The 25,609-nt window shown below is 37.2% G+C and overlaps 2 long non-coding RNA genes across 6 annotated transcripts; one reads left to right on the top strand and one right to left on the bottom strand.

Moving 5' to 3' along the window:
- LOC135320685 (uncharacterized) lies at positions 1-2,406 on the top strand. Its single transcript, XR_010379944.1, has 5 exons — positions 1-133; positions 381-593; positions 1,511-1,609; positions 1,698-1,815; positions 1,951-2,406. It is a non-coding gene; the product is annotated as an uncharacterized LOC135320685 (long non-coding RNA).
- On the bottom strand, positions 19-22,907 carry LOC135320683 (uncharacterized). Of its 5 annotated transcripts, none has more exons than XR_010379941.1 (5): positions 22,661-22,907; positions 19,578-19,700; positions 16,687-16,787; positions 14,644-14,742; positions 4,480-5,000 (listed from the first exon to the last, which is right to left on the bottom strand). It is a non-coding gene; the product is annotated as an uncharacterized LOC135320683 (long non-coding RNA). The 5 variants fall into 5 exon arrangements; XR_010379942.1 differs by lacking the exon at positions 22,661-22,907 and adding an exon at positions 19,799-20,331; XR_010379940.1 differs by lacking the exons at positions 4,480-5,000; positions 22,661-22,907 and adding an exon at positions 19-376 and having other exon boundaries at positions 19,578-19,792.
- Between the last annotated feature and the right edge of the window lie 2,702 nt (positions 22,908-25,609).

Raw genomic sequence — 25,609 nt, 5'->3', positions numbered from 1 at the left:
CTGGGAACCAAAATTTCTCTTTTCAGATCTACATCTCAGGCCACTTTCAGCTTAGGTTGCTCCTTGTTGTATCTATCATTGAATACAGACAGAATCACTGAATGTGGCAGCTTCAAGGAACCAGAGAGATTAGGTAATGCAACTCCAACAGCTCAGATGAAATACCCAAAGGAGGTTAGGGAACTTCCCCATGGTCTTCCAGAGTTTTCAGAGCTGTGAATAAATCAAATCTTGTGACTGCTGTTTTATTACATGTCCTCCAACAGAATACTTTTCTCATGAGGAACACAGTTAGGCCAATTCTTCTACCAGATCCTTTGGAAATTTACTTCCTCTGTTCCTTGCTTCTGGTGACAGCCCTCTATCTTTCTTCCCTCTAGGAAATCATAAAGAATAAGAAAGATGATTTCTTGATGCAGAATGAAGAGACATCAATCAAATATTGCCAGACTAAACTTGATCAGCTTTCAAAGACACTAATAAAAAGTATCCCAGCAGGAACTTTCTCTGTTCCTGGAGGTCATGAACTCTACAGGAAAGCAAAGGAAATTATTGAAAAGGAATATCACCAAGTGCCCATGAAAGGAGTGAAGGTGAGGAATAAGGGAAACATGGGGAACCTACAGAATAGTCAAAGGGCTATACTGAAAATCTGAGAGAACAGCTCCATGCATGCATAAAGAGAGAGTATGGGGCCATTCAAACAGCTTTGGCTCTTAAGGTTCACTGCATGCTATTTATTCCTGAAGAGAGTACAAATGTCAACTCCCAACCATGTGTACAGATTTCTTAAATCCAGAGACAGAACAGAAATTATTCATTTTTTTTTTTACTCAACAACATATTTGACGTGTTGAGCACTGACAATTTACAAGTCAGTCTTTGTACACAAGGATGATCACAATTGAGACAGGAAGTCAACTACATAGACAAGTTATAACACTCAGGAAAGAGCTACTTAGGTGTTAGAAACAAAAATCATCATCATCATCATCATAATTAAAAAACAATACTAATGCAACTAATATATATTGAACAGTTGTTTCCTATAGCCAAAATGTTAAACTCTTTCCCTAGACTCTTTAGTTTAATCTTTCAAATAACATTAAGAAGCATCTACATTATCAACATTTTAAAGAACTGAACTGAGAAGCATAGGCAGGTTAAAATAAGTTGTCTAAAGTTATAACCAGCTAGTGGCAGAGGAGAACAGCAGCACAATTTAGAGGCACTGTTTCACACTGGGAAAACAGATATGTACAAGCACCAGAGATTTGGATTTGTAGAACTGAACATGGTTCTGACTGGCTGGAATCTAGAGTGGGGAGAAGGAATTAGCACTGGGCAAGTGACTGGAGGGAGACAGGTCAGTCTAAGGAGCTTGGACTCACTGTAAGGAACCACTATGGAACTTTAAACATGAAGCAAAAGTTACATTGAATTAGTTGTCTTTGCAGCACTAATTTACTTATTCGAAATCTAATTTCTGTGCTCCTCCTTGGTTCCTCAGGGAAATGAGTTCCTCCAGAGATTTCTGCAGTCCCAGGTGGCAATAGAGAAATCCTGCAGGCAGATAAAGCCCTCACTGATGGGGAGAAGCCCATAGCAGGTGCAGGGTAGGGCTGGTCTCACAGTGGGATGGGTAGGTTCTTGCAGTGCCCTCTGACAGGTGTGAGAGCAAAACCTTCCCAATACAGGAGCTTCCTTCCTTTCTGTGGAACAACCCCGCTGTGTCTGGAAACAGCAAAGGGAACTGTGATTGGATGCCAGACAGACAGAGCCTTTTCTCTCACATTCTGAAGTGTGGTCTTGATGGTATGGACACGGGGTTGTGGGGAAGACTTCGGAGATTTCCTACCCCTCTCTTCAATTTGGTTTGGCCTCTGAGCTCAAGAGGGTGGAGGTCAATCGTTGCCTATTTTTTCCCTCTCTAATGCCTCCCTGGGGCAGAGGAGTGGACCAGGAATGAGAGATCTGATAAGGAACAGTAGCTGCTGAAACAGAAACTGCAGGAGCAGCAGCAGCAGGTGGAGGCTCAGAAGAGAAGTCTCCAGAAACACATAGTCCATATGATGGAGAAGCTGGTGGGGGAAAGAGAAAACCTGCTGAGAGAGCCAAACAAGATATTGGAGCATCAGCTGAAGGTGAATCAGGCTGTGGCAGTAGTAGAGCTTGATAGCTTTGCCCTGGTACCTCAGGAAGGGATGGGTGAAGGTTACAGCAAGATCATGCAGAGATCAGAAGTGCATCTACTGCTTGTGATTTATTAAAACCCTGAAGCCTTTGAATCCTTCCAAAACCTTTAAATTCGGCTCTGTAAGTAGACTTTGGAGTGTTCACGATGAGTATGCCCCCCCTACTCCAAGCCCTCAGAGAATATAAATAGGGTTGAATTGCCACTTAGAGAAATTTAAAATGATCTCACAGGGCTTGATTGAACAGATATTCCAACTATGTGTGTTTAATATGAACAACAAATAGTATGGTTTACCAAGATCACTACATTTTACCAGGAGCCCTGCTCAGCCCAAGGCCCTGAGGTAGGTCTCTGCTGATATAAAACTACCAGAAATGTCCAAAATTAAAAATACAGGGAAGTGGCAGCTTTTACACTTGCTGCATTGCCTCCAGGTTTGTATAGATCCCCAAGCTATCATGTGGCTTGGAGGGATTTCTCTCATTGTTCATCTGAACATGATTTATAAGAGATTTCTATAATTTGTGGACCATGTGTTTATAACAGATTTCTATAATATGGGTGACAGTACCATCCTGAGTGGGACTGAGAATTAGTGCAGTCAGACCAAGGCTACATCTCATTTGCATTTTTTGACTGGAAAATATTACATTTGTCCTTATGCCAGGCTTAGCCTCCTGGCAAAACCCTAAGGTATATGAATATTATTAAGGCTGTAAACTACACTTTCTCTTAATATTTAGGTCCAAACCAGGAAATATTCCTTGTTACAAGAGTCTCCTTTCATGATTAAGAGAGAAAAATTTTAGGAATAAAACAAAGATAGTCTGACAAAGTTTTAAAGTTTGACAAAATGTAATCCTTGAAAAAATGGGGGATTTAAAAAGTTTTACTTCCTTCCTCACTTTTTTTTTTAGGTCCAAGAAGATCTGTATACTGAAGGATTTAGAAAGAAATGTGAGAAGTAGAAAACAGAGATAAATCATTTGAGAAAGAGAATTGTTGACACTAAAAATGATGATCGTTCCTTGCTTGCACAAGCCTTGGTCAACCTTGGCAAAATAATCACTTCATTATTGCCTGCCCCAGCTAACATTCTTTGTAATGTTATGAAAGTATTGGGCTCACTATTTAAAAAGATGTAGCTTTCCTTGTAAAGAAATTAGATATATAATATATTATACATGTATATTCTCTGGCCTATTTCTGATGTGCATGCTTTTCACTTTCATTCAGCAATGCTTTAAGTATAAAAAGTGATTTCTAGAGGATATTGATGCCTGGCCCACATTAGATAGAATAAATGCATGGACACTTTGATTTAGTGTGTTCACTTTTAGGAAATATATATGTGTGCAAAATCATATATATGTGTATGTACATACATACAAGAGTTTCACTGAGGCTTCACTTCTAATGGCAAAAGATTGGAAACCACTTAATGCTCATTTAAGTAATTTGGTAATATATATTTTGCATGCACACATACTAGAATACTAGATTGCTAGTAAATAGATAGTGGAGCTCTATTTGTATAAATATAGAACAATCTGGAAGATAGATTGCAGAGTGAAAAAATGAGGCACAAAACAGTTTGTATAATGTGTTCACCGTAAAAAAAAATGCAATTATTATGGGCACTCATACACATGTATATATAGCACATTTCCGGAAGATTCATTAGAAATTGGTATCATTGGTTCTTCCTGAAGAGGACAGCTTGGCATCAGGGATGGAAAGGACACATGCTTTTCATTATATACTCTATATTTTCAAATTTGCAAAGATAACTTGTGTTATCATTTCTCGAATAACAAAGAAAACAAAGTATAATACTAATAATTAAAATAGTAAATGGAATGTGAATAAATGGAATTGCTCATTGTTTCTAGAAATGACATTAGCCTGCTCAATAAGGGGTCTAAGACTAAGATCAGAATACTAGAAAATAACGTTTGCATCCTAATCTTGTTTTTGCTTTGGCCTTGGTTTTTAATCCCTTATATTTGCTTCAAAAATAAGGTATGAAATTTCCTGTTACCCCCTTGAAATCTCAGCAAGAGTAACCTTTTTTCATAGGTTTCAATAACACTTTTACAGTGTTTAGAAACAAATTATTAAACATTAAGAATATTCACTGGTGAGAGGAATTCCCATCATCCTTAAGTTCAGTAGTGGCATCTCTTCTGTAGGCAAGTACAGAAGTTGTGATCTACCACTGCAGAAATGGATGCCTTGATAGTAATGTGGAATGAAAAACCCAGACACACAGAGGCCAGGTGTTGGCATTTAAACATCAGAATTCAAGTACATACAATGAGAGTAATGAGCATCGTGGTTTGTCTTAGCTCAGGCTGCTATAACAAATTACCATAGACTGTGTGGCTTACAAAACAAACATTTATTTCTCCCAGTTCTGGAGGCTGAAATTCCAAAAGAACTGTGCCAGCATTGTTATTTTCTTGGTAAGGGTCCTCTTACAGCTTTACAGATGACAAGGTTCTTACTGTGTCCTAGCATGTTGAAGAGAGAGAGACAGAGAGAGAGGGAGGGAGAGAGAGAGAGAGAGGGAATCTCATGATTTTTTGTTATACAGGCACTAATTAGATTCATGAAGGCCCCACACTCATTATCTAATCCCTCCCAAACCCCATTTCCAAGCACATTGGGACATTGGTAGTTGGAGTTTCCTCAAATGGATTTTGGAGAACACATTCAAACATTCAGTCTATAATTTGGTTGGAGTGGCAGCTAGCAGACCTGACCAGAGAAAATTCTGAAGATGGCAAATAGAACAAGGTGTCTGTAGAGAAAAAAAGAATGGGGAGGAAACAATTAGAATCAAGGATATTTATAGGAAGCTGAGAGGTAACATTGATAAAAGGTTATAATCCCTAGCCTTGGTCTAAACCAATTTCAGATGATGGAAGTATCACCTGGAGGGGAGGGCAGGATCCCAAGAGAGAGGACCTTGCAACTCTGGGATGAGGATAAATGATAATGATTTTCACAGTGCCTCTCATAGGGGACCTCTGGAAATGTACTTGGATCCATATGCTGGGAAATGAGAATGCCCAAACACTTCAAGGACTCTCAGAATCAGGATCCAAGCTAGGAGTGATGCTCATATCCTGAAAAGACATCACAGTCTCCCTGTTAGAGTACATGGTATAAACACACTCTTGGCCCAAGTGCAACTAACTTGGTCTAGTATTTGTTTTCAAATAAAAGTAAAGTTCATTGGAAGACAGACACCATTATATATATTTTTCTCTGTACATCTTCATAGTGTATGTTTAGGCACAGAGGGTACTTAGTAAGAAACTTCTGTAAAAACAAAAAGCTGACACATGTGTGATTGTTTTCAATTGCCAGAATTCCATGATCACTCCAAACCTCTGAGATAATAGATTGTTTGGATTTTAGATATTAGATTAATGTCTCTAAGTTGACTTAAGGGCCAGAGGAGCAGAAGAAACACTTTTGGTACAGTCCCCCCCTCTGTGACCTTATGCACCACAGTCTCTGTATCTCTGCAAAGATGTTAACTCATCTCCACTGGAGACTTTAAATGACTCCATCTAGCTGTGGCTTCAAGTGTTCAGAAGGAAGAATGAATGGCTTTGCCTTTTAAAGAAGAAACCATATAGTAATGAATATGTGAACAATGTATCATGGGGTTTAATGCAAAAGTAAACGATTCTACAGAAATATCTGTATATCTGTTCCCACTGATAGCTTGACTTAAGCAGATGTTCTAATCCCTTGGACTAGACACACCCTGCATTGAAGAGCAAAGAGAAGCCTTGCCTTTTTTAGATTCAACATGTAAGTGATATCACACTGTACTTGTCTTTCTCTGACCTATCTCACTAAGTATAATGTGCTCAAGGTCCATTGATGCTGCAAATGGCAGGATATCCTCCTTCCTTGTGACTGAATAATATTCCCTTGTGTATATGTATATGTGCCACATCTTTTGTATCCTTTCATCTGTTGGGCATTTAGGTTGCTTTCATTTCTTGGCTACTGTAGTTAATGCTGCAATAAACATTAGTGCAGATATCTCTTTGAAATACTGTTTCTATTTTCTTTCAATAAAAAATAATAAAACTGACTATGGTCACTTAGAAAAATAAAAAGGCTTTAAAAAGTAGATAACAATTTATTCACACATCTATTCTTATCCTCATTAAGGAATGCTTGGTTCTAATTATTTACATTGTTAAATTCTTATGTCCTCCCTGCCGTTGTTCTGGATTATGTAAAGAGAGAAATGTAAAGATCTTGTCTTCATGCAGCTTACACTGTGTATGGGCCTTACATAATGTTATTTAGGCAGAAATAAATATTGTAATTATATACATGTATATATATATGTGTGTGTGTGTGTGTGTATAGATGTGTGTGTGTGTATATAGATATGTGTATGTATGTGTATGTGTGTGTATATATATAATTATTTTATGTGTAGTGATCAACAATCAAAGTAGCAACCAAATAGTCATTTTTTAAGTTTGGTTTCAACCTAGTGCATCTTGCCTGGAGATATAATTGTGTATTATAGAGCCCTAAGGACCAAATATGGTAACTTTAAAGTAAGGTAAAACCTAGAGTGCATGGTGATTGAAACAATGAATAAATAGATTAATGGTTGGATGTATGAATAAGTGTGACATTTGTTTATTATTTCAAAGGGTAATAAATATCCCTCTCATTACATATAGGCAAAAAAGTAAAGGCTTTGGTGAAGAATTTTGTGTTTTTTGATCTCTATTCCTTTATCACCTGTACAAATGTATTATGTTTAAACAAACTAAAGTGGATTCTGTTTCTATGACTGTACTAGGACTGATATGACAACTCTGGAATATTCTTCCTTGTGTCTCTTTTTCCATGGAAGTGTGGTTGTGCCACTCAACAGTGTTATTTGGATGGAATTCCTTTTACTTCAGATAATGTGATCTTATTCCCTGACCACTGTTTTGTGGACAGTGGTCCCAGGCTGCATTGAATATGGTGCCCACTCTTAGACCAGGAAACGGTCCCTGATAAAACATGAGTAATGAATTCCTCCCCTGATATATTTAGTCTAAGGCCCCAATCTCTCTCTGCCCCTGCTGACTGTCCACTAATATAGAAAATGCAGACAATCAAGTTCTATTTCCCTCCCACTTAAAGTACTTAATTATTTTATTTTGATGAAATATGCACAAGTATTTACTATTTTAACTATTTAAAGTGTACAATATAGTGGAATTAAGTACATTCACATAGATGTTACAGTCATCATCGCTATCTACCTCCAACCCTTTGCATCATGCTCAGCTGAAACTCTGTATCTAATAAACAAGTCTTCATTTCCCTCTCCCCAAGATCCTGGTAAGTGTGAGTAAACTTTCTGTTTCTATGAATTTAACTACCCTGGATACCTCATAAAAATGACATCATATAGTATTTTTCTTTTTGTGACTGTCTTATTTCAGTTAGCATAATGTCTTCAGGTTTATTTAGACTGTAACATGTGTTAGAATATCCTTCTTTTTAAGGCTGAATAACATTCCATGGTAAGAATGTACTACACTCTATTTTATTTTTTTAATTTTTAATTATTATAGAACTTTTACATTTCCACTTAATTTGCAGTTATTACAAAATACTGGCTATGTTCCCTGTGTTGTGCAGTACATCTTTGTAGCTTGTCTTATACTCAATAGTGTGTTACTCCCACTCATCCCACTCCTCCACACCTTTATTGCCCACCCCACTTCCCACTGGTAACCACTGGTTTGTTCTCTATATCTGTGAGCCTGCTTCTTTTTTTATTGTTGTTTTTGTTATATTCAATAGTTTGTTGTATTTTATACATTCTACATATAAGTGATATCATATAGTATTTGTCTTTCTCTGTCTGACTTATTTCACTTAGCACAATGCCATCCAAGTCCATCCATGTTGCTGTTAATGGCAAAATTTCATTTTTTATGGCTGAGTAGTATTCCATTGTGTGTGTGTGTGTGTGTGTGTGTGTGTGTGTGTGTGTGTGTGTAGTATACAATAAATATCTATACATACTATATCTATCTATATCTATCTCTGTGTGTGTGTATATCATATCTTCTTTATCCATTCATCTGTTCATGGACACTTAGGTTGCTTCCATACCTTGGCAATTGTAGATAATGATGCTATGAACATTGACATGCATGTATCTTTTCAAATTAGTGTTTTTGGTTTTGGTTTTGGTTTTGGATTTATATACCCAGGGGTGGAATTTCTGGGTCATATAGTAATTATATTTTGAGATTTTTGGAGAAATCTCCATACTATTTTCCACAGTGGCTGCATGAATTTACTTTCCTACCAAGAGCTCACCAAGGGTTTCTTTTATCCACATCATTGCCAATATTTGTTGCTTGTGTTCTTTTGATGACAGCCATTCTGACCAGCAAATACACTACAATTTATTTACCCATTCATATGTTAGTGGATAACTAGATTGTTTCCATTTTTTTGTATTGTTTTGAATAATGCAATTATAAACATTGGTGTACAACTATATATTTGAGTTCTTACTTTCAGTTATTTTGAGATATATAACTAGAAGTTGAACTGTTGAATCAAATGGTAATTTTATGTTTAATTTTCTGAGGAATAGTTATACTGTTTTCTACATTAGCTGTTCAATTTGTTCCTACCAATGATGTACAGGATTCTCAATTTCTCTACATCCTCACCAAAATTTGTTTTCTGTTTCTAAAGAAATGGCAACCATATCAATGTGTGTGAAATTTATCTCATTTCCTTAATGAATAATGATGATGAGCACCTTTTCAGGTACTTATTGGCCATTTATCTCTGTTATTTGGGGAAGGTGTATTCAAGTCCTTGACTATTTTTGAAATGAGCTCTTTGTTTTTGTTTTTGTTGTTGCTGAGTTAAAGGGTTCTTTATATATTCTGAATATTAATTTCTTATCAAATGTATGATTTGTTAACATTTTCTCCCATGCTGTGAGTTACCCTTTATTCTTTTGATATTGTCCTTTGATATGCACAAAATTTTAAATTTTTGTAAAAACCAATTTATCTATTTTTTAATTTGTTGTCTACACACAACTTTGGTGTATATCCAAGAAATCATTGCCAAACCCAATAGAATGAAGAGTTTCCCCTACGTTTTCTTCTAAGAGATTTTGTTTAGCTTTTACATTTAGATCTTTGTTCTATTTTGAGTAAATTTTTGAATACGGAGGAAGGTAAGGGTATAACTTCATTCTTTTGCATGTGAATATCGAATTTCTTCAGTATCACTTGTTGAAAATATTGTGCTTTTCCCACTGAATGGTCTTGACACCTTTACCAAATCATTTGACCACATATGAGAAGATTTATTTACTGTATTCGTCTATATGTCTATTTGGATTACAATAGTTTGTACTAAGTTTTGAAATCAGGAAGTATGATATCTCCCGCTTTGTTCTTCTGTTTCAAGATTTTTTATTTGTTTATTTGGGATCTCTTGAAATTCCCTATGAATTTTAGAACTTTTTATTTTCTGGAAAAATATTGGAATGTTGATAAGAATTGCATGAGATCTGTAGAATCTGTTGAGTAGTACTGACAGCTTAACAATATTAAAACTTCCCACCTATGAACATGGATGTCTATTTCTTTATGTCTTATTTAATGTATTTTGGCAATGTTTTCAGTATGCAAATCTTTCTTCTTCTAGGCTAAATTTATTTTTAATTAATCACTTTGATACTATTTTAAATGGGATTGCTGTCTTAATTTTTTGAATTGTCATGTTAGTGTATAGAAATGCAACTGATTTTTAATTGTTGATTTTGTATCCTCCAAATTTGCTGAATTCGTTTATTTTTTCTATTTTTTTGGTGAAATCTTTGATATTTCTATATTTAATATCATGTCGTGTGTTAAGAGAGAATTTATTTCTTCATTTCCAATTTTAAATCTCTTTATTTCTTTCCCTTGTTTTACTACACTGGCTAGTACCTCTAATTCTATGTTAAATAGAGGAGGGAAAAGTGGGCATTACTGTCTTTTTTGTTATCTTAGGGGAGAAGATTTCAGTCTTTCATCATTGAGTAGGATGTAGCTGTGGATTTTTCATGCATGGTTTTTATCATGTTGAGGAAGTTTTCTTCTATTCCTACTTTTTGAGTATTTTTTTAACAGAAAAATTATTAAATTTGATCAAAGGATTTTTGTGAATCAATTGGATGACCATTTTTTTCTTTGCTCTTTTAATGTGGTATATTATATTGATTGATTTTTCTATTTGGAATCTACAGGATATAATCAACATTTATAGAATACCAAAAACATCAGAATACATATTTTCCTCAAGCTAACATGAAACATTCACCAAGATAGACCTCATTATGTATCATTAAACACACCTTAAAAATTGAAAGGAACAGAAATGTTATAATGTATGTCTCAGACTAGAGTGAAATTAAACTAGAAATCAACAATGGAAAGATAGCTGGAAAGTCCTAAAATACCTGGATAGTAAACAACACACTTCTACATTATACATAGGTCAAATAAGTCTCAAGAGGGATTTTAAAATGTATTCAATGAAATAAAAATAAAAATACAACTCATCAAAATTTGCAAAATGCAGTGAAAGTTGAAGGAGACTTATAAGATACTTTTGTCATGATATATAATCTTATGGAGATCATAAACTCAATTTTGGGAAGGGGAATAGGAAGACACAAAGCAGCAGTTCCCAGGAAGGGAAATGATCCTAAAATTAATTTCATAAATGGTTTCCAAGCAAAGAACAAATCCAGGGTGTTGCCAGAAAACAAAAGAAAAAAGATGAAGGGGTCAAATATGAAACGAAGGACATGACTGAAGAGTCTTTTGCTTAAAGCTCAGAATCATTATGGTTGCATCCTTGGAGTATGACATAATCAGAAAAAGACTCTCTGAGGAGATACAGTATGTATCATAGATGCTTTCAAACAATTGGGCTTCTGGAAAGTTTAAGGGAGTTTTTCCTCAGCCTACTCAGCAAAAACCCAAGGTAGAGATAGGGCTACATTGAAAGGATTTGTGGGTTCAGCATTGTTGAGCCTTGATGAAGCTCACCTCAGAAGGCTTAGAACAAATTGGAGGGTATTTGTGCTAATGAGAGCTACAGGGGAACCTGTTGATCCTGCCCTGGCACTCCCATGCATGACTATACTTTTATATATTTTTCCTTACCATTTTATTCTCTTATCTGTTTTTACCCTTTGTTTTTCTTTCTTTTCTCATTTCTTCACCCCTTTTTGGACAGTTTTGTGTAAGTAATGGACAGAGGACAGGCCTTGGAATCAGAGAGCTTGCATCTGAGTCTAAGCTCTAGAACCAAGTTAATTGACCTGGAAGATGTTAAGTCTAATCTCCTCACTTGCATAAATGTAGGAATAATATCTAATTTACTGTGTGATCATGAGGATTAGAGATAGTAAGTGTACTTCCTTAAAGGTAGAAAGTTTCCAATAAGAGTGGCTGTTATATTGTTTTTATTACTGTTGCTACAATTTTGTTTATGTGGTTGATTTGGGTTCTTGGAGCAGCTGTTAGTAAACTCTACACTGAATTACTTTACTCTACATACTCTTTACTATGATTATTTTTATGAGGTTGATTTTGATAGCTGATATTGAACTCTCTTAGTCTCTTTACAGCAGAGTATCCATCCCAAGATGCTTTGAGTGCTGGCTGCTAGAAAGGCTCACATGATCTCCCTTGAGAAATGCCTGGGAACTTGCATCCTCCTATGTCTCCACTTCTCTAAAGATTTCTTCTCAGAGGATTCAAGCAACAAATCATCTACAGGAATTGCCATCTTATGCTTTGCTTCTAACATACTAACATTAGAAAATTATTTTTTTAATTTTTTTTTAATACTACAAATATATCTTAGGCCTTCCACTAGCAACCAAAGATACAGCAAGCCCTCAGTTGAAGAGAATGCTAATCTATACTGTATCAGTTTCCCCTTCCTGGCTCCACTTCTGGCACGATGGTGTGCAACTCAGAATCACTCCTCAAAAAACTGATGGAAATTATTTTTAAAACACATTTAAAAATAGTTGGCCTTATGAGCATACACAAATGGAAATGCCACTACATATATACAGCAAATGAGGACACATTTACTCAAGAATATTTACTAAAGCTCCATAAAATGATGAGTCTTTAGTATTTGAAAATCCGTACTTTTCCCCTCTCCACTCATTGAGCTGGGAACTCCACCCAGACTTGTACAACCAAGAACACAAGTTTTTGACTCCCCCCAGGTCCTGGTTGGAGGGTTGTCTTTCTGGGCAGGACATGACATTAGCATTTCTCATACTGCCCCTAGATACTTGTTGCTGAGGCAAAGTTCTGTACTACTGCAGCCAACAGGTGGGGGCCCCATTCTTCCACCACATTTCTTCTCATGAGACAAAGGTTCTACCTTGGGCATGGTAGGACATTGAGGTCCCAATTGCTATTGACTCAGCTCGTAGGACAGGGGATTAGGCCGATGGAGACAAGCCAAGGACACCTGGGGCTCTTGCCCATATATCCACTGAGCACTTACTTCTTCAAACTGGGCTGTCACTTAGAATTGACCTATTGTTCCTTACTCCAGCACCAGAGTTGTGGCTCAGAGATTTTCCCTGGGAGGAAAGGCAGACCATAGAACAGAGAGCTCAAATTATCTCCCCAAAGGAGCCAACATTATTTGCAACAGCATATGAAGTTCAAATCTAAGGTTGCTTTCAAAAGCAGTAGAAGTGTTGGTAAGAGGCAATGGGGAGGAGACTGATAAATTCATTGAAGATACAGGCTAAATGATAAGCCAACTTGTTGCTGGAGAAAAATAAGAAACCAGCTGTAAAAACTAGAGTCTGAATTAATTTCAAACATTGACCATCAGGAACTGTCCCTTCATAGCAGCCTGAATTTGACTGGATTAGGGTGTAAATAGTTTATTCTCCAGGGCATTGTTATGAACAATAGAGCTTTTAACCAGCAGTTAGTGGAATTTCATAGGTTAGTGTGGTCAGGTAACTAGACTAACACCACCAAAGTCCTGCTAAAACCTTGTTATCCCAGAGTTGCTGGGCATGTCCAAGGATGAATCCCTGAGGAAAAACATCAGAGGCTTTACCCTGTGTCTGTTTATGGGATAGAGGAGGAAGAGAAGGGAATGTACATCACTAAAATAATCCAGTTAGTCTTTAAACAAGTAAACAAGCTAACAACAATGACAAGCACTGAAAGAGGGGAGAGATGAAGCCAGTACCCAAAGTTGCTGCAATATCTAAAATGTTCATTTTCCAAAAAATATGAGACATGCAAAATAAGCAGGAAATTATGGCCTAGATACCAGAAGAATAGCAGTCAATAAAGCCACCTGCAGGAGAGACCTGATGTGAGAAAAGAAGCCATTATAAATATGTTCAAAGAAACAAAGAAAACCATGATTTTAGAATTAAAGCATGATGACAGTGTCACATCACATAGAGAACATTAATAAAGAGACAGAAATTATTAAAAAAACCAAATGGAAATTTTGGAGCTGAAAAGAGCAATAACTGGAATTTAAAAATTCACTAGATGGAATCAATAATATACTTAAACGGGCAGAAAGTAAAAGTACTTAAAAATAGATCAATAGAAATTATGCAATCCAAGAACAGAGTGAAAAATGAATGAAGAAAAAATGAGCAAAGCTTCAGAGAATTGTGGGACACTAATGTATACCAACAGACATGTAAAGGCAGCACCAGAAGAACAGAGAAGGAAAGGAGCAGAAAAATATTTGAAAAATTAGTGGCTAAAAACTTCCCATTTCCTAAAAAATTTAAATCTGCATATCCAGGAATTTCAACAAACTGCAAGTAGGATAAAATCAAAAAGACCCATGAATAGACACATAGTAAACATGCCAAAGAAAATCTTGAAGGCAGCAAGAGGAAAATGACTCCTTGCTTAAGGAAACTCCTATAACATTAACAGTTGACTTATCATCAGAAAAAATAGAAGGCTGAAGGCAATAGGATAACCTATTTTCAGCCCTCAAATTTTAAAAACTCTTAATCAAGAATCATATATCCAGCAAAATTATCATTTAAAAATGAAGATGAAATAAAAAGATATTTGGAAAACAAAATCTGAAAGAGTCTGCTGCCAGTAGACCTACCTTACAAGACATACTAAAGTTAGTTCTTCAGGCTTAAAGCAAGTGACCCAAGACAGTAATTTGAATACACACACACACAAAACAAAGAACACTGATAAAGGTAATTATGCAATTATAAAGGAGTATAATTGCCTATTATCCTTTCTTATCTTGTTTAAAAATCATAAAGCAGTATACATTTAATTGTATTTGTGGGCATATAACATACAGAAATGTAATATATTTACCAATAGCAGGGCAAAGAGGTTGGTGACAACAAACCAACATTGGGTTAAGAATTGACTCCAGATGTTTCACTTGAATCCAAAGGAACAAATGCATAGAACCTGAAATGGAAAGAAGGCTAATATGAGAAAAATTATACATATAACATAAAAATTGTGTTCTACACTGGAAACTGACACAACATTGTAAACTGACTATAACTCAATTAAAAAAAAGAAAAAAGTTATACGTATAAACTTGCTCTCTTTTCTCCTCTCAGCTTCTTTAAAAGACATAAAATTACATAAAGGAATAATAATTATAATGATGTACTGTCGGGCTTATAACATGCATAGAGATAATACCTATGACAAGAATACCACAGTAAGAAACAAAAGAGAGTAGAGCTATATGGGAATGCTGTTTCTACATTCTCTGAAATTGCTGGTGTAATTGTGAAACTGTTTTTGATAAGACATATATGGTAAGGCCTAAAGCAATCACTAAGTAAATAACTAAAAATATATAGCAAGAAAATCATTAAAGAAGTTAAAAAGTAATATTAGAAAATATTCAATTAATGAAAAAGAAAACATTAATGCCAAAAAAAGACTTGAGGTGTAGAGAAAATAATAACTTAAATGAGAAATGTAAATCCTATTGTTTTGCTTAGTTTTGTTTTTATGAACTCTGGATACAAGTCCCTTATCAGATATATTATTTGTGAATATTTTCTACCATTTTGTGGGTTGTCTTTTCATTTTCTTAACATTACTTTTTTAATTAATGCTATGTCTCTCTCTCTTTTTTTTTTTTTTTTTACTTAAAATGAATCAAAGCAAAAGCAACATGTGTACAAATCTATAGATAAAGCTGCTCTGGAAAAAAACGCATAAATACATGGCAAAGAAATGAGACTTGGCATTTTAATGCTGATCATGCCATCCTCAGTGCCATAACACCAAATCTGTGCTTGCAACACACTAAACTATGTGTATCTGCTATACCCTACTTCTCAAATCCAGGACTTATGAACTCAAATCAGAATTTGCCATCAAAAACTCAAACTTGAATTCCTGTACTAGGAATGTCTCCAGTAGAGAGCACTAATGTTTTTTGAATATTCGGTGTAAGTAGCTTTAATTGAGATAAGGCTTAGGAAGGACCCTTTCCCTTTCCCATATATCTGGGTACACAAGACATAGGCATTTATTCCATATCCATTAACAGTTTACAGAGCACCCACTGTCCCCAGGCACCACATTAGGCCTTGGGATCCTGAGAAGGAAAAGATACACTCTTACCCTCAAGGAATTCGGCCTAGTGAAGAAGACTGTCTCAATCCCCTAATAACATCTCCTTCCATCAATCAAGGAAAGCATTTACTAACTAATCATGCACTTTCCTATCACAAACTACATACATATATGTAGAAAAGCACATGGACTCTAAGCATTTGAAAACAGTAGGTTCAGGAGGGCCTTAGAGAAAATCTAGTCAAAATCTCTCATTTTATACCTGGAAACTAAACCCAGAGTGGATAAGTGACTTACCCACGATCACGACAAAAACTAAGATTAATATGGCACTTCCTATACGCCTAGAACTGCTCTAACAGTATTGTTTATTTAATCCTCACCACAACTCATTTTTGAAATACAAAACTAAGGCACAGAGAAATTAATTAACAACAAAAATCAAACAGCTCACAAGGGCAAAGTCAGGATTTGAATCTAAGTAGTCTTGCTCCAGAATCCATACTTTTAGTCACCATGCTATATTTAAGTAGCTATGTCTAAAGGCAGTCATGAATTTCTGACTCATGTTTTTACACTGTCTTGTTATTTTATACTGTCAGGGTTTCCAGCATCTCTAGAACCCATTGGTCAAAAATTATCAAAGAAATCTCAAGATATTATGGTACTTCAAAGTCACAAGATGCTCGATTTGGGGAAAATGGCTCAATTCAATGTGGATGTATATGTTACCAGAAGGTGAAGATGAAGACATGCACAGACATGAGAAATATAATAAGTAATCTTGTAATAAGTATTTTTTTATCTTACTTTGACAAATGTTGCCACTTGTGTCTCATTTCCTTGTTTTCCTGAATCACTTCCATGTACTCCTTCTCACTTCCAAATCCCAGTCTTTAAGTGTGTTGATTCTTCAATCAAATAAGAACATGTTAATGTAGACAGAGCTAGGGATTAAATCTTGAGAGGACCCTGCACTATACAAGATAGAGAAGATGTGCATTTCAGAAGCCTCAGACTTCATTTCACCCATTCATTTATTATCTAACAAATATTTATTGGGTGCCTGCCATATGCACAACAATGCACTGAATTCTGGGGATGTGCTAGTTTATGTGATGGATGTGACCTTTACTCTCCTGAGGTTCACAGTCTTACAGCATTCCTCCAGAGTAAGTTAGGGATCCATAGTTAAGCACTTGTCAATTCTCAACCTGTTGGGCCTCTGAATGATGCCTGAGCTACAGGAGGATGAACAGAATGACTCAGCAAGACTGGGGACTGCTAAGAGATGCTGTCACTCTCAGGTGTGCCAACTACAGAGGAGAGAGCATGTTATTTTGAAATGACAGTAATAAACTGTTTGAGTGATATGCATGAAATATAAAATAGTTTATAAATAGAAATTATTTGCATTATGATTATGTTTTGTCAGAATGCATACATCATTTGTGTGTGTGTGTGTCCTTGAGGACCCTGTAGAACAAAATTTTATATCTGATTATTGAATTGGTTAAGTAAATTAAGCAAATCCAGGCATTTTATTTGATAATTAAGTTCACTCAAATATGAAGGTAAAATTATAAAATTTACACCCACTTACATATTTGTTTCATCTTTTAGTATGCTTCCCCCCCCTCATTTTTACTTGTAATCAATCTGTCTTTAACTCCCCCAGTTACACAGAGGCCTTTACCAGACACCAAAACTATTCTGCTCACAAAAACAACAGGCTCCCTTAAGCTTTAAGTTGTTGTTTCCTTTTTTATTTAATTTGCCCTTTAGGTCTCAATTTCTGTGAGAAATCTGGGAAGTCCTCTCCACTTTAGCCCACTCTTTCATATACCAATGTAAGACCCAAATACTTTTGCCCTTCAATTTTGTAATGAGATAAAGGACGCCTGATTTATTATCATATTGCTCTTTTTCATAAGGTGACCTGGTTACATTCAGCTATTATAAAGCATATTTGAGTCATAGGCTCTGAACCATGTCAATATCCTGTACTAGGAGATTTTACTCAGCCCTGAATTTGCTCATATATCCAGCTACATATTTACCTCTATTTTTTTTTAAACTCTAATTTTCTTGAGGGCACATGTTTATTTGTTTTTATATCCTCCAAAAACAATTTGGTGGAGAGACTGAATTGGAGATAAAGAAGTTAGCAGAGATAAATTAGTAGAATAAGTGGATAATTGGAAGGTGTGCCTGCATTTGGATACATAGGATTCAGGAGACAAAGCCAAAGAGAACTTGGTGTGGGGACACACTGGGGTTTGGTTAGTTAGTCCTCACTGATTTATCATGTCCAGCCTAACGGTCCCTGGAGGAATGCTTGGAAACTTCTGGAACCCGGGAGGGCAAAGGCCACATCCATCAAATGGACCAATGTATCCTCAGAAACCAGTCCAGTGTTTTGCACACAGTAGGCATAGAATAAATATTTGTTGGATGATAAATGAGTGGTAAAATGAAACGAAGTCTGAGATATATGGAACATGAAATATTCCTATCTTCTTTTCTGATATAGTCCAGGATAGCTACATTAAACACATAGTAAACAGAAACTCCTGCCTAGACTGTTAGTGGCTTGCCCCAGATCTCACTGACAGAAGAGCCACAAGCAGAAAACAAGATACCAATTCTCATACACTTTCTGAGTCATATATCTTTTTCTCTATTTCTAAAATGTTCTGAATCTTGTTCTTTTACAATTTATATTGATTCTTAAAAATTCTTAACAAATTATATATATGTGTGTATATATACATACATACATACACACACACAGACACACACACACACACACATACATGTGCATACATATTATGTCCTCATCTTAGAGAATCAGTTCAGGTTAGAATTGAAGTTCAGTATTAAATGTGTATTACAATTAACAGATAGCCTAATATTAGGCCAAGAAACACATATGCACAAATACATACACACACAGTCATTGAGGAAGAAAAGATGGGAGGGGCATGGAATCAAGGCCTAGCTGGTATTAGACCTGGGTTACTTCAAATCAAAGAAATGAAAAAGTTGACTATGAGGAACCTCAGAAACCAGCTGCTTTCACAGTATCAGGAAAACTTTTGCCCAGATTTCAACATCGTCCAGGGAACAGATTGAATTCTTACAGGGATCCCAGCAAGCACTATCTCAGTCACTAGCAGAACTCATCAGGGTGTTTTTTATATCACTTCACAGGAGCTAAGGAGCACCAACTTTGCTTTAATCCTAAGCTTTCAGCCTGGCTTCACTTGCAAATATTTTCTTAGAAGTCTTCATTTTATGGATGGGAAAGAGAAAATAGTCAATAACTGGCTGGCTCCTGTGTGGCAGATTCCAATATGGGACCCAGATGACAGTACATATTCTTTAAATGGGATGCATGGGAAACTTTCAAAGAAATATTTGGACATCTTCCAAGAAGACAGATTAGCTGGAGATGGCGGGCATCCTGCTGCAGGAAATCGTGTTTTTCCTTTGAAGAAGAGCCTGGAAGATCACCTACCTAACACTTGTCATAAAAAGAAGGGATGTCATATTGTTAAGGCAGAGGGTCAATCAGCACAGTGGGGTGAGAACACAGAGTAATTGGTCGTGAATATTTAAGACTGGGACCATGATAAGGGATCAGCTCACACAGAAGTGCACAGCTGGCCTTGCACAATTACAGTTTCTAGTCAAGCTACCTTATTCCAAAAACACTTGCAATGTCGACCTCATCCTGTCCTTGGACTTCTCACCACTGAGCTCATTCTCAGGGGTCATTCTCAGAATTTCTCCCAGGCCCGAGGAGAGCTCACGTTAAAACTCTGCAAACAGGAGATTGAAAAGTTCAGGAAAACATGGTGAAGTCTTTGATCAAAAATAAATAAAAATTCTTCATCAATGACAATATGCTCAATCATACACAGTTGAACCAGCAGGATGTCTTTCTGAGAATGCAAAGCCATGAATGCCTTCTCACTTTTGTTCTTTTCTTCTGACCTGATGTCTCAGTAGGACTAACAAACTAGAACCCTGGTGTTGAGAAAATATTCCAAAGTAGTATTTCAATTGAGCACTGTAAAGATAGCCAAACTTTCCCAGACCCATGTTCCTATGCTCCTCCTTCAACCCTGCATGGCCCACCAACCTCTCCTCCCCTTTCAGGTGCTGCCTGCTTCCCCTGTAGATTACATACCTCTCAGAAAAGGAATAACGATTCCTGTTTACCTTCGTATTCTGCCTCACATCTCCAGAACTCCAGTGCTTTCTTTTATACACTGTAGACTTTCAATGTTTTAAATAATTTAAAGAAATAGAGAATTTTTCATTATCAGAAATAATTTTATAATACAGAATTGGAAAATAACTGTTAATACTGGATAATATTCTGTCTTCCATTAATCATAAAAATTTTCTCAAGACACAGAGAAAACTGAACTCTTATCAAGGCAGCCACATGGAGCAAAGCTGATGACACTCAGAGTCTCTCTTTTTTTAATTTTTTTTTAAATTTTTTATTTTTTGGTTTGGTTTGGGTTTTATTGTTTTGTTTTGTTTTTCAGGGAATCAAGTCAGAAAGGCCCTGCCAAACCTAGGAGTGAGTTGATTGTTCCATGTAGGTCATGCAGTTCAATAACACAATTTGTAGTGATCCTTTCATTTCTGTTATTTGTGACTCTGCTTGTGCCATTGGGCAGAGGAACCGGCCACATTGCTGCTCACAGTCATCTCCTTTATCATATGAATGTGAGGAGCCTACCACTAGATATTTCCCCAAACCAATGGGATGCTGTAGAAAACAGAGTATTTCTATGTCTTTTTCTTCTGGATATTCTCAGGTTACCAGAAAGAGATTGACTGAGCCCTGAGGGTGGATTGGTCATTTTAAGACAATATTTGGGGCAGATAAGGCATATAGAATTTAGGTCTTTCTAAATTTTACTTCTCTTTCATGAGTCTCTTTCTGATTATTATCACCTGCACTGATCCATCTCTTCATGTAAGTAGTACTTGGTTGTTTTCTATGTGTTCACCTAAGTTCTGAGCTGCTTGAGGTCAGAAATCAAGATTGATGTTTTTTTGATATTGTGCTTGATATCTAGCATACTGATGGGCACAAAATGAATGCTTAATATTTATGATGAGACTTCTAAACACAATTTTACACTTTGACAAATTTGGCTGTGGAAATAGTGACTGAGTCTTTTAGAATTTTCTATGAACAGAATAATAAATGCATATAGGAAATTTATAAAATATAGATGGGAAATAAAATACAGCAGCATATTTCAGAGACACAGCTTCTGTTTCCTTTCTCTTTCCAGATCCATGCAGGTGACAGATCTTTCTCTGTCCACCTCTGATGGAGACTACATTCTTTACTGTCCAGTAGCATATACCCTTTGATTGTCTCTTAGGTATGCAGAATTGTGAGCATATTCGAACTTTCCTTCTTTCCTTCTGTCAAATTCTTGTCAGCAGTTTTACACACACACACACACACACACACAAACACACACACTTCCCCCACCACCAATCTTTTTCAGATTACAAGCAGGAGTTCTTCAGGCTTCTGCCTAAGAGCGTGGACTTTGCAGACTGGTGGGCCTGGGTTTGAACCTTACATGATCACTTTGGATAAGTTTCTGGATTAGTTAAAATTAGCTGCCAGTTACAGAGACTGCAAAGAACAGTGGCATAAACAAAGTGATGTTTGTTTCTCTTTCACATTAAAAAATATTTCTAGGAGACGGAGAAGATGGACGAGTAGAAGGATGCTCGCAGGTCACCTTCTCCCACATATACACCAAGACCCACATCTACAGACCCACTCAGCCAACCAGAGCACCTGTGGAAATCCGACAGAACATCGCCCTCTTCAAATGATAAAGACGCCAAAAATCTGGTAGGAGAAAAGGAAAAAAGAAAGAACAAAAGGCAAAGCAGCTCGGGATGTGTCCCGTGGGGAGGGAGCGGCAAAGGAGGTCTGGCGCTCGCTTGCTGGGTCTCCCCTCTCCAACTGAGAGGCCAGCGGGATGGAGGGGGAGCCTCCGAGGCTCGGATCTGTACAGAGCAGCCCTTGATTAACAGAACTAAGTTAAACGGGCGCAGAGCGTCCCCCAGACACCCAGCCTGAGACGCGGGCCGGCAGCCGTGGGCAGGGCCAGGCTGCAAAAGCCAGGCGGAGGATGGAAGTGGCTGCACGGAGGCAGCCCCGGGGGAATGCAAGGGGCTGCACGCCGTGGATTTGGGTGCACAGGGCAGAACAACCTGGGCCCTCCATAAAACAGCAAGGTTGATGTGCTCTCAGGGTAAGGGTGCACACCCCTATCTCTGAAAACCTGCGGAAAGTTTTCGGGGGAAGAGAGGTGGGGCTCAGGCACAGCCGCCATATCCTCCGCGCTGAGCACTCAGGCGGGGGCGGGGGCAAAACCTGCATCCGCACTGAAGGGCTTAGAAGCCTCAAAGGCCAGACTGAGACTGGCCTGCCGCCCGGGGCAGATAGGATCCTTCCATCCTGGTCCCTCAGAGAACTTGCTCCACAAAGACAAACAAGGAGCTGGGTTTTGCCTTGGAGCAGGGACAGGGCAGTCCCTCGGTCTTCTCCGAGCCCACCAGCGGAGCGCCGACCAGGGCGGAGCAACGACCAGGGCAGAGTGCGCAGCCGCACAGAGAGCGGAACTACCGGCGGTGCAGGTAGAGGGAGAGCGGCCCCCCCCGCCTTTAGGGCAGGAACACAGCCCCTGACCGAGGTGCTGGGAGGGGGCATGACCCGCCATCCTACCTGGCCAGTCTGCAACATCTGACTGCAGCATCCAGAGGGGCAGAGACCCGCCTGCCCAAAGCAGAGAGCTGCACCTGACCCAGTGTTAGGAGGAGGCACGATCTGCTTGCCGACAGGTGCTGGGAGCAGCACAGAAGAGGGCGCCAACAGAGGGCCTCTGAAAACAGCAAGCTGAGATTACAAAACAGGACCAAGACAGAAAGATTCCAAATAAAAACACACAGAATCCAGGAGAACACCGACAACCCCCCCCTTTTTTTTAAATCTGTTTTTACCTGTTCTATTTTCTATTACTCTCTTAATCTTTACTTCTTAATTCCTTTCTATTTTTCTTGGGTTTTGATGTCCTGCTATTGATTAGACACAGGTTTCAAATACATCTATTCATCTCCCCCCCTTTTTTTGTAAAGGCTTTAAAAGGACGTCTCAACCTGATTAATACTCTGCTTCAACTCAATCTTCTTTCATTATACACTGTTTTCAAACCCTCTTTCTCCATTCTTTTAAAATTCTTTCTTTCTCTCTCTTATTTTTTTTTCCAAAGTTCTATTCCTAAATAGGCATCAGATAGATAAAATCCTTAAGGACCAAAATAAACAACTGATACCCCATAAACAACAGTGCCAAGGAGGTATGAGCAAGACGAAGAAGCAGAAACACCTTTCCCAATTAAAAGAACAAGAGAAATCCCTTGAAAGGAAGATCAACAAAATAGACATTGATAGCCTACTAGATCAAGATTTCAAAAAAGGGGTGATCGAATTGCTGAATGAATTATAAGACATAGTGTTTAGAGATATAAAATATGTCAAAAATGAAATTGAAGCTATAAAGAAGAGCCAAGTAGAATGGGTAAACTCATTGACAGAGATGAGGAATTATCTAATAGCTGTGCAAAGCCGACTAGATAATACAGAGGAACAAATTAGTGATCTAGAAGACAGGGCAATAGAAAGCACCCATTCAGAAGAACTACAAGAGAAGCAAATAAAAAATAATGAAAATAGCATAAGGGACCTATGGGATAATATAAAGCATCCCAATCTTCGCATAGTAGGGGTCCCAGAAGGAGAAGAAAGATCAAAGGGGATTGAAAAGGTTTTTGAAGAAATCATGACTGAAAACTTCCCAAACTTAAAGAAGGAATCAGATATCCAAGTACAGGAAGCTCAGAGGGTCCCAAACAGGAAGAACCCAAATAGACCCACACCAAGACATATCATAAGCAAGATGGCCAGAGTCAAGGATACAGAAATTATTCTAAAGGCAGCAAGAGAAAAGCAAACAGTAAGTTACAAGGGAACCCCCATAAGGCTCTCAGCTGATTTCTCTACACAAACACTACAGGCCAGAAGGGAGTGGCAAGGTATATTCAAAGCCCTGAATGAAAAAAAGATGTAGCCTAGGATCCTTTATCCAGCAAGGCTATCCTTGAGGATAGAAGGAGAAATAAAGAGTTTCACAGACAAAAAAAAAAAAAAAAGCTGCAGGAGTTTAGCAACACTAAACCCATGCTAAAAGAAATATTGAAAGGGCTATTCTAAATAGAAAAGCAGCAGGATGCTACAGAAATGAGAAACACACAACTGGAAAGGTGATAACTCATGAATTACAAATAAAGTAAACATGAAATTATAAAAGAAGACATACAAATCACTGAGAGTGGGAGAGGGGGGCAGGGAAATATAGAATATATTTTTCTTTCTTTTTTAAATTTTTTAAAAGTAGGATGTGTTTGAGATCATGTTACTATCAGTTTAATAAAATCAGTTATAGTAATGGGTTGATAGATTTACAAAATAGGGTAACCACAAGCCAAAAATTTACAAAGGAGTCACAAAAATTAAATAAAATCCATGATAATACAAAGGAAAATTACCAAACAACAAAAGGAAGAAGAAAGCAACAAAGAGGATATAACAATTCAACTGCAAAGATAAGTTCAAAATGGCAATAAACACACATATGTCATTAATTACTGTAAATGTTAATGGACTAAATGCTCCAGTCAAAAGACACAGAGTGGCAGACTGGATAATAAAGCAAGAACCTTCAACATGCTGCATGCAAGAGACCCACTTTAGGGAGAAGGACACATATACATTGAGAGTGAAAGGATGGAAAAGAATATTGCATGCAAATGGAAAAGCCAAAAAAGCAGGTGTTGCAGTACTGATTTCAGACAAAATAGACTTTAAAACAAAGGCCATAAAGAAAGATAAAGAAGGACATTTTATAATGATTAAAGGAGTGATACAAGATGAGGATATTACACTCGTTAATATATATGCACCCAATATATGAGCACCTAAGTACATACAAGAACTACTAACAGATATAAAGGGGGGTATTGATGGGAATACAATCATAGTTGGAGATTTTAACACTGCATTAACATCACTAGACAGATCTTCCAGACAGAAAATAAACAAGTCAACAGAGAAATTAAATACTACAATAGAAAAACTAGATTTGGTGGATATTTTCAGAGCATTACACCCCCCAAAAATAGGATATACATTCTTTTCAAGTGCACATGGAATATTTTCCAGGATTCATCATGTACTTGGGCACAAAAGAAACCTCAACAATTTTAAGAAGATAGAAATTATCTCAAGCATCTTTACTGACCACAGTGCCATGAAACTGGAAATCAACAACAGAGAAACAAAGGAGAAAAAAAGGAAAGCATGGAGATTAAACAATATGTTATTGAAAAAACAATGGATCAATGAGGAAATCAAAGCTGAAACTAAAAAATACCTTGAGACAAATGATAATGAAAGCACAACCACTCAAAACCTATGGGACACAGCGAAGGCAGTGCTAAGAGGGAAGTTTATAGCGATATAGGCCTTCCTCAAAAAAGAAGAACATTCTCAAATAAACAATTTAACCCACCACCTGAATGAAATAGAAAAAGAAGGACAAAAAGCCCCAAAAAGCAGC

This window comes from Camelus dromedarius, unplaced genomic scaffold (genome assembly GCF_036321535.1).
Source record: "Camelus dromedarius isolate mCamDro1 unplaced genomic scaffold, mCamDro1.pat HAP1_SCAFFOLD_114, whole genome shotgun sequence".
Taxonomy (NCBI): Eukaryota; Metazoa; Chordata; class Mammalia; order Artiodactyla; family Camelidae; genus Camelus; species Camelus dromedarius.
The sequence above is the reverse complement of the archived record's forward strand: the minus strand, read 5'-3'. Positions and strand labels throughout refer to the sequence as shown.